This window comes from Cervus elaphus, chromosome 30 (assembly GCF_910594005.1).
Source record: "Cervus elaphus chromosome 30, mCerEla1.1, whole genome shotgun sequence".
Classification (NCBI taxonomy): domain Eukaryota; kingdom Metazoa; phylum Chordata; class Mammalia; order Artiodactyla; family Cervidae; genus Cervus; species Cervus elaphus.
In genome coordinates this window covers 38,653,156-38,664,099 of record NC_057844.1, presented here as the reverse complement: position 1 = coordinate 38,664,099, position 10,944 = coordinate 38,653,156, and positions in this window count along the sequence as shown.

Below are 10,944 nucleotides of genomic sequence, written 5' to 3'. Positions count from 1 at the left end.
CTCCTCTGTCCATGGGGATTCTCCAGGCAAGAATGCTGGAGTGAATTGCCATACCCTCCTCCAGAGAATCTTCCCAACCCAGTGATTGAATGCAAGTCTCCCATATTTCAGGTGGATTCTTTACCATCTGAGCCACCAGGGAAGCCAAAGGAAGATAGACATCATGTGTAACTCTAAAGCCATGACTTGGATTTGAACTAAGGTTGCTATAGCCACAACACAGAGTACCAACCACTATATGATCATGGCACACAACAATCCAAGTATCATGTTTAGATCTGTGATTAGATGCATTCAATTCTCCCAAAGAAAAATAACCTATATTAATTAAAATAAATAAATTTGTAATTAATTTATATTGGAGAGATAATTCCTCAAACATGCTTGCACAGTACTTAAATATAACAACCAGAGAAAAGCATGTGTTATTCTAAATTTAAACTGATATCCTTTATAAAATTGTATTTCATTATTCACAAGAGTGTGAAAAGACTGTAAGCATTTCCCAGGTGGTGCTAGTGGTAATGAACTCTCCTTTCAGTGCAGGAGATGAAGGTTCGACTCCTGGGTTAGTTAATATCCCCTGGAGGAGGGCATGGCAATCCACCCTAGTATTCTAGCCTGGATAATCCCATGGACAGAAGAGCCTGGAAGGCCATGGTCCATAGGGTTGCAAAGAGTCAGACATGACTGAAGGGACTTGGCACACATTTATAGAATACATTTCACAAAAGGAGAATTACCTCAGTAATGCTCATCACTTTGTGAAATGCTTAGATTTGAAAGAGCACTTATATCTCAATGGCTTAGGCTACTAACATCTATCTGTGTTGATGCTGTTGCTTGGTCATTAAGAGGTGTTTTTGACCCCATGTACTGCAACATGCCAGGCTTCCATGTCCTTCACCATCTCATGGAAGTTGCTCGAGTTCATGTCCATTGAGTCAGTGATTCCATCTAACCATCTCACCAACTGTCAGCCCCTTCCATGTTTGCCCTCAATCTTTCCCAGCAGAAGGGTCTTTTCCAAAGAATTGGTTCTTTGAGTCAGGTGACCAATGTACTGGAGCTTCACCTTCAGCAGCATCAGTCCTTCCAATGAATATTCAGGGTTGATTTCCTTTTGAATTGACTTGTTTGATCTCCTTGCTGTCCAAGGGACTCTCAAGTGTATTCCCCAGCACCACAGCATCCACCAAGCACCGCAGCTTCAGTTCTTCAGTGCTCAGCCTTCTTTTGGCCCAACTCTCACATTTGTACATGACTACTGAAAAGACCATAGCTTTGACTATATGGACCTTTGCAAAGTGATATTTCTGCTTTTTAATATGCTGTCTGGGTTTGTCATAGATTTCTTCAAAGAAGCAAGCAACTTTTAATTTTGTGGCAGCATTCACCATGCCCAGTGACTTTGTCTGTGCTTAGTCACTTGATTGCATCCAACTCTTTGTGACAGCATGAATTGTAGCCTGCCAGGCTCCTCTGCCCTTGGGGATTCTCCAGGCAAGAATACTGGAGTAGATTGTCATGCCCTCCTCCAGGGAATCTTCCCAATCCAGAGGACAAACCCGTGTCTCCCGTATTGCAGGCAGATTCTTTACCATCTGATCTACCAGGGAAGCTCAAGAATACTGAAGTGGGTAGCTTATACCTTCTCCAGGGGATTTTCGTGACCTAGAAATTGAACTGAGGTCTCTTACATGGCAGGCAGGTTCTCAAAGAATCCAGTGATTTTAGGGACCAACGGGGAAAAAGAAATCTATCATTGTTTCCACTGTTTCCCCTTCTACTCACCATAGAGTGATGGGACCAGATACCATGATCTTAATTTTATGAACGTTGAGTTTTAAGCCAGTTTTTTTTCCCTCTCCTCTTTCACCTTCATCAACAGGCTCTTTACTTCCTCTTCACTTTCTGCCTTTGTGGTATCATCTGCATATCTGAGGTTGTTGATCTTTTTCCTGGCAATCTTGATTCCAGTTTATGATTCATCCAGCCCAGCTTTTGGCATGATGTTCTCTACATGGAAGTTAAATAAACAGAATGACAATATGAAGATTTGACCTACTTCTTTTCCAACTTTAAATCAGTCTCTTGTTCTATGTCCAGTTCTAACTGTTGATTCTTGTCCTGTATACCAGCTCTTCAGGAAGCAGGTAAGGTGGTCTGGTATTCCTGTCTCTTTAAGAATTTTCCACAATTTGTTGTAATCCACAGAGTCAGAGGCTTTAGCGTAGTAAATGAAACAGAAGTGTGTGTGTGTGTGTGTGTGTGTGTGTGTGTGTGTGTGTAATGTCCTTGCCTTTTCTATGATCCAACGAATATTGGCAATTTTATCTCTGGTTCCTCTGCCTTTTCTAAAATTAGATTGTACATATGTAAGTTCACAGTTCGTGTACTGATGAAGCCTATTTTGAAGGGATTTTGAGCATTATTTTGCTAGTATATGAAATGAGTGCAATTGTCTAGTAGTTTGAACCTTCTTTGGCATTACTCTTCTTTGAGATTGGAATGAAAACTCACCTTTTCCAATTCTGCAGCTAAAGTGAGTTTCTCAAATTTGTTGAAATATTGAATGCAGCACTGTAACAGCATCATTTGTTTAGATTTGAGATAGCTCAGCTGGAATTCCATCACCTCCACTAGCATTGTTTGTAGTCATGATTCCTAAAGTCCATTTGACTTCACACTCCAAGATGTGTGGCTCTAGATGAGTGACCACACTATCCTAATTATCTGGGTCATGAAAACTTTTTTTGTATACTTCTTCTGTGTATTCTTGTCACCTTTTCTTAATCGTTTCTGCTTCTGTTAGGTCCTTACCATTTCTGTCCTTTATTGTGCTCATCTTTGCATGAGATTTCCCAATTTTCTTGAAGATATCTCTTGTCTTCCCCATTCTTTTGTTTTCCTCCATTTCTTTGTATTTTTCACTTAAGAAGGCTTTCTTCTCTCTTCTTGCTATTCTCTGGACCTCTGCATTCAGTTGCAAATATTTTTCTCTTTATCCTTTGTCTTTCATTTCTCTTCTCAGCTATTTGTAAGTCCTCCAGACAATGACTTTGCTGTCTTCCATTTATTTTTCCTGGGGATGGTTTTGATCACTGCTTCTTACAGTGTTATGAATGTCTGTCCATAGTTTTCATGCACTCTGTCTACCAGAATTAATCCCTTGAGTTGATCCCTTCTCTTTATAATCATAAAGAATTTGATTAAGGTAATACCTGAACGGTCTGGTAGTTTTCCCTACTTTCTTCAATTTAAGCCTGAATTTTCAATAAGGTCCTCATAATCAGAGCCATAGTCAACTCCAGGTCTTGTTTTGCTGGCTGTCTATGGCTTCTCCATATATGGCTGCAAAGAATATGACCAATTTGATTTCAGTTTTGACCATCTGGTAATGTCCATGTATAGAATTGTCTCTTGTGTTGTGGGAAGAGGGTGTTTACTATGACCAGTGCATTCTCTTGACAAAGCTCACTTAGCCTTTACCCTGCTTAATTGTGTAATCCAAGGCCAAACTTGCCTGTTATTCCAGGTATCTCTTGACTTCTTACTTTTGCATTTCAGTCTCCTATGATGAAAAGGACATGTTTTTGTGTTAGTTCTGAAAGCTCTTGTAGGTCTTCATAGAACCATTCACCTTCAGCTTTTTTGGCATTAACAGTTGGGGCATAGACTGGGAGTACTGTCACACTGAATGGTTTGCCTTGGAAATGAACCAAAATCATTTTGTCGTTTTTGAGAATTCACTCAAGTACTGCATTTCAGACACTGATTTTGAGGGCTACTCCATTTCTTCTAAGGGATTATTTCCCACAGTAGTAGATATAATGGCCATCTGAATTAAATTCACCCATTCCCATCCTTTTTAGTTCACTGATTCCTAAAATGCTCACTCTTGTCATCTCCTGCTTGAACACATCCAATTGACCTTGATTCATGGACCTAACAATCCAGGTTCCTATGAAATACTATTTTTATAGCACTAGATTTTACTTTTAACACCAGATACATCCAAAACTGAGCATTGTTTCTGCTTTGGTCCAGTCTCTTCTTTCTTTCTGAAGCTACTTCTCCACTCTTGCCCAGTAGTGTATTGGACACCAACTGACCTGAGAAGGCTCATCTTCAGGTGTCATAACTTTTTGTCTTTCATAAAACATGTTGTTCTTGTTTGTTCATGGAATTCCTGAGGCAAGAATACTGAAGTGGTTTGCCATTCCCTTCTTCTATGGATTTTGTTTTGTCAGAACTTTCCACTATGACCCCACCATCTTGGGTGGCCTTGCTCAGCATGACTCATAACTTCATCAAGTTACACAAGGCTGTGATCCATCTTTGGTTAACTTTCTGTGCTTGTAGTCTTCATTCTGAAAGCTGTGGGATTGTAGTTCTTGCTTCTTCTGTCTGCTTCTGGAAACAGAGACACAGATAGCAGCAGTCCTGGGAGATGCCTGTTGGTTTAAGTCCTTTTGGAGGTCACCAGTAGCTCTATCATAGAGCCTGTAGAATCCAGGACTGGGTTGCCTCCAGCCAAACAACTAACAGGGAGGGAGCACAGCCCCACTCATCAGTAGACAATTGGATTAAAGATTTTCTAATCATGGCCCTGTCCGCCAGAGCAAGATCCAGTTTTCCTCACAACCAGTGCCTCCCATTAGACAGCTTGCACAAGCCTCTTATCCTCATCCATCAGAAGGCAGACAGCAGAAGCAAGAATTATAACCTATCTTTGGTCATGTGACTAAGAATGCTGCTATTTCCTCTGGTGCTTAATGCATCACTTAGTAATGAAATATACATATAGGCACATGCCTAATGCTTAAGAGGAGATTTTTACATCTGATATTTCTAGTATGTTAATATTAAAGAAACATTCTATAAAATTAAAACTAAATTTCTCTTAAAACTTTTCACCAAGTATCAATATAAAGTAAAATCATTCTCTTCTGATTTTGGTTGCAAGTAAGGCTTTAACAAAAAATGACAGCTATAGCTTGGAGATAAGATGATACTAGCATTTATGAATAAAATATTGAGCAATATTGGATTACCTAAAAATAGGATGACCTTGACCTTACTTTAATTCGGAATTATAATACTGAATCTATAAAGGAAATTTCCTGAGTCAATTAGTCATACTAAGTCTAGAAAAGTGAGGATTTTTTTAAAATGTAAGTTAGCTAATATATTACTAATTAGATCTTAGCTAGTATTTTGAATATAATGTTTAAAGGGATATACAAAATAATTTATTGCATAAATATTTATGTATATGTGTATATAAAAATCTCAATAATTTCCTCATATATATGTAAGTTTAACTACCAGTAACTTGACCTTTTCCTTTAAGATCATTTTGTGTTAGAGAGTTATCTAATATATTTCCATAATGATAAGCTCCAACGAATGATGATAATTTAATTCTCAGAAGCACTCTAATCTATGTTATAATAGAATGTAATTATAATTATCTTTCACATTAACCATTGTATCTTCGGCCCCTGGATATTACTTTGTAAGTACTCTCCTCTTTTATTAAGTATCTCTGACAGAAATATATTGGAAATCTATTACTAAAGACTATAGAAATTAAATAGATTAATCTCAAATAAGGTTACAAGAAAGACATACAAACTGGGACTTCATGTATTTAGTGTGATTTCTTGGAAGTAGGAAAACAATTTCATATATTACTATCCATTAATATAAAGTCATTTGAATTTTATTCACTGAACACATTCACCAAAATTTAAATAGCTAATGCAGACCTAATCACGTGAGACTCTTGAGGATAGCAAGTGTCAGTGTAATGAAACATTAGGAAAATCTTTAATACCTAACATCTCTCTCTCTTTTTTTCTTATGGAAGGATAATTGCTTTACAACATTGTGGTAGTATGGTTGTAGAGTTAGGGGCAAAGACTGAATATATAAGCCTGAGTGAGAGAGGATTAGAAAAATTCAAGGAAATGCTAAAAAATAATAACAGAGGATATATCATTTTAAAAATATATGCTGTTTTGCATGTTGTTTATTACTCTATGCTTTAGTTTTCCTGTATGTAAACTGATAAGGATAATAATATAATAGCTATTCAATAGACCTGTGTGTGAGATGGTCAATTGAGATAATATATTTAAAATGCTTAGAGCAAGATCTCACAATTTTTTGCTAGATGGCAAGGGCATATAGGAGGAGTATATTGTCCTTCTTATGATTTATAAATTTTGCCAAATGAAGTAACTTTACATCAACATTTTTAGGAGTAGAAAAAGCTAACCAAGAAAAGAGTATTGCAACCAAGAAAAGTAAGTTGGTAAGACTGGGGAATTTCCTTCAGACAAAGCTCAAATCGTCACATCAGAAATACAGGATGTGATGTGTTCAGAAAACTTTCACAAACAGAAAGCTTCTATTGCTGCAGAAGCTGGGCAGGGCAGGGTTTAACACAGTGATTGAGTCACTAGCTCTGGGTGCTGTCTGTTCTTGAATCTCATATAAATAGAATCATACAGTATGCACCCTTTGGCATCTGACATTTTTCACTCAGCAAAGTGATAGTAAGATTCATATATGTTACTGTGTAAAGTATTTGTTCACACTGTGCAATGCTTCACTATATAAATATGCCAAAATGTATTTATAACAAATGAACATTTTTATTTACCGTGCTTGGCATTTATGCTACTATAAATGTTGCATACAAATCTTTTTGTTGGCAAATGTTCTCAATTCATTGGGGATTGATGCCTACGAACATATGTATCCAACGATAAATGATAGGCACATGATTAACTTTACTAAATTCTATCAAACAGTTTTTCAAAATCATTATGACAATTTATACTGCCACCAGCAATGTAAGAAAATTCAATCTCTTTGCAATAAGTGTTTTTGTGAATTGTTTTAATTTTAGCCATTGTGATGGGTTTATGGGTTTAATAGACTTGGATATTACAGAGCCTGACACAAAGAATGTTGCAGTCTAATAGCAATAGCTCTTGTGCATATTATCTGCCTGAGACTTTAGCTGAGACCATGTACTTTCCTGGCTAGTGTTCAGCCAGTGATGGAACAAAGCATTGCTACAATGTCTTGCCACTTCTCAGAAGTGCAAGATTACTCTGTGGGCAACATTTGCACTGGAGCTCTTCACTGAGCTGACTGAAACATCCTCAGGGCTCCTTACAGCCTGAATTTCTTCTCCATGATCCTCAATTTCTTTCTCTCTCCTTTCACAGACCTGCATTGTGACTTTAAGGATTTTACCTACTTTTTCTACCCATGATCATTCACAGGCATTCTCCCCAACAAATTTCACACATCAGTCATCCTCTTGATGTCTGCTTCCCAAAGAAACTAATCAGCACAGTAGTGATAGCTCACATGGGTCATAACATTAATTTTCCTAATGAGAAAAAAAGGTGATCTTCTTATCATAGATTTGTTGGCTATGTTAATATCTTCTCCTATAATGTAACAGTTCAGAACTTTTGGAAATATTGTTATTGGGATATTTACCTTCTCTTATTGAGAAGTTCTTTATATATTCTGGATAACAGTCTAATTTAGAAAGATGCATGAACCCCAATGTTCATAACAGCATTATTTACTATCGCCAAGATATGGAAACAATTTAAGGATCCATCAACAGATAAATGGGAAAAGAAAACGTAATGTATACATATATATGTATATATATGCTATATATGCAATATATGTATACATACACACACACATATATACAAAATGGAATGGGAGAATGGGAGGTAGAAATTATCAGGTGTAAAATAGGTTCATGGGAAATATAGCCAATATTTTGTAATAGCTGTAAATGGAAAGTAATTGTTAAAATTTGTATAAGAACTAAAAAATAGAAAAATAAAAAAGACTATTAATTAGCTAAATTCTGAAACAATTAAAAAAGGTCATTCTTCAAATATAGGATTACAGATACATTTTAGCAAGTTTGTGATCCACAATTTTAGTGTTCTTGATGAACAGTATTTTCATTTTAATAATGTCATTCTTTTCAGATTTTATGGATAGTTTTGTCAAAAGAATCTACTGGTTATAGCAAACACACTCTTCGAACAACACGAGAGATGACTCTACACATGGATGTCACCAAATGGTCAATACAGAAATCAGACTGATTATGTTCTTTGCAGCCAAAGATGGAGAAGCTCTATAGAGTTAGCAAAAACAATACCTGGAGCTGACTGGTTCGGTTCATGAACATGCATGTGTACTAAGTCGATTCTTTGCAATCCTATGGACTATAGTCTGCCAGGCTCCTCTGTCCATGGGATTTTCCAGGCAAGAATACTGGAATGGGTTGCTTTACTGCAAAATTCAGGCCTGTATTGAAGAAAGTGGAGAAAACAACTAGATCAGTCAGGCATGACCTAAATCAAGTCCCTTATGATTCTATACTGGTGGCAACCAAGAGATTCAAAGTATTAAATGTGGTAGACAGATTGCTTGAAGAACTATGGACAGAGGTTCATAACACTGTGCAGAATGCAGTGACCAAAACCACCCAAATAAAAGAAATGCAAGAAGGCAAATTGGTTGTCTGAAGAGGCTTTACAAATAGCTTAGGAAAGAAGTGAAAAGGAAAGGAAAAATATAACCAAATGAATGCAGAATTCCATAAAATAGCAAGGAAAAATAAGAAATTCTTCTTAAAGGAACAACACAAAGACATAGAAGAAAGCAATAGAATGGGAGACTAGAGTCCACTTCTAGAAAACTGGAGATATCAGTGAATATTTCATGCAGAGATGGGCACAATAAAGGATGGAAACAGTAAGGATCTAACAGAGGCAGAAGAAGTAGTAAGAATTCACAAGAGAACTATGCAAAAAAGATCTAAATGACCCAGATAACCATGATGGTGTGTTCACTCACCTAGAACCACATATCCCACAGTGTGAAGTCAAGAGGGCCTTAGGAAGCACTACTAGGAACAAAACTAGTGGATGTGATGGAACTCCAGCTGTGCTACTTAAAATCCTAGAAGATAATACTGTTAAAGTGCTGCACTCGGTATGCCAGCAGATTTGGAAAACAGCTGTGGCCACAGGACTGGAAAAGGTTAGTATTCATTCCAATCCCAAAGAATGCTCTACCTACCATTTTACATGCTAACAAGGTAATGCTCAAAATCCTTAAAGCTAGGCTTCAGCAGCATGTGAACCAAGAACTTCTTGAGAGGGTTAGAAAAGGCAGAGATCAAAATGTCAACATTCGTTGGATTATAGAAAAAGTAAAGGAAACCCCGCCCCTTGCCCCGCCCCCTGTGCGCCACCCAAAAAACCCCCATCAATTTCAGATTAATTGACTAGGCAAAACTTTTGACTGTGGATCACAACAAACTGCGGAAAATACTTAAAAGATGGGAATAACAGGATACCTTACCTACTTCTTGAGAAACCTGTGTGCACATCAAGAAGCAACAGTTAGAATGGAACATGGAGCAAAATTGCAAAGGAGTGCAACAAAGCTGTATATTGTCACTGTCCTTACTTAACTTCTATGCTCATCATGAAAAATACCCAACTGGATGAATAAGAAGCTTAAATCAAGATTGCCAGGAGAAATATCAACAACCTCTGATAATGCAGATTTTACCACTCTAATGGCAGAAAGTAAAGAGGATCTAAAGAGTGTCCTGAAGAGGTGAAAAGGAGAGTGAAAAAAACTGACTTGAATCTCAGTGTTAAAAAAATTAAGATCATGGCATTCAGTCTCATCACTTCATGGCAAATAAAAGGGAGAAAACTGAAAAACAGTGGCAGATTCTATTTGGGGGGGGCTCTAATATCACTGGGGCCAGTGACTGCAGTTATGAAATTAAAAGATACTTGCTCCTTGGTAGAAAAGCTATGACAAACCTAGAGAGCAGTTTAAAAAGAAGAGACATACTTTTCTGACAAAGGTCTAAATATTCAAAGCTATGGTTTTTCCTGTAGTCATGTACAGAAGTGAAAGTTGGACCATAAAGAAGGCTGAGTGCAGAAGAATTATGCTTTCTAATTGTGGTACTGGAGAAGACTCTTGAGAGTCACTTGGACAGCATGGAAATCAAAGCAGTCAATCCTAAAGGAAATCAACTCTAACTATTCATTGGAAGGACTTATGCTGAATGTATAACTCTAATACTTTGGCCACCTGTTGCAAAGAGCCAGACTCATTGGAAAAGATCTTGATGCTGGGAATGATTGAAGGCAAAAAACGAAAGGGTTGGCAGAGGATGAGTTTGTGAGCCTCACCAACTTCTTAAGATAGTAAAGGACAGGGAAGCCTTGTGTCCTGTCCTGCAGTCCATGGAGTCAAAAAGAATTGGACATGACTTAGCAACTGAACAACAAAATAGTGCTTGTATTAAGTCACTTCTTTCGTATTGGACTCTTTGCGACCCTATAGACTGTAGCCTGCCAGGGTCCTCTGTCCTTGGGATATCCCAGGCAAGAATAACAGAGTGGGTTTCCATTTCCTCCTCCAGGGGATCTTCCCCACCCAAGGACTGACCTGGTGTCTCTTATGTCTCCTGCACTGGGAGAGGTGGGTTCTTTGCCACTAGTGCCACCCAACAAAAAACTATTCATTATGTGTTACTAAGTTCAATTTGCTAGACTGTGCTTAAGATGTTTGTATTTGTAGTCATAAATGATATTGACTCAGTATTTTCTTGTAATATCCTTTTCAAGTTTTGATATTATACTCTCTGCATAAAATTGGTTGCAGAATGCACACTTTTCTAAACTCTGAAGTATTTTATGCAATATTAGTATTTTTTCTTAAATTCTTGAGTGAGTTTACCCAAAAAGCCATTTGAACTTGGAGTTTCCTTTGTGGGATAATATTCTCTGAGATTCGTGATTCAAGCTATTGTATATGTCCACTATTATTAATTTCAATTCATCTCATGAT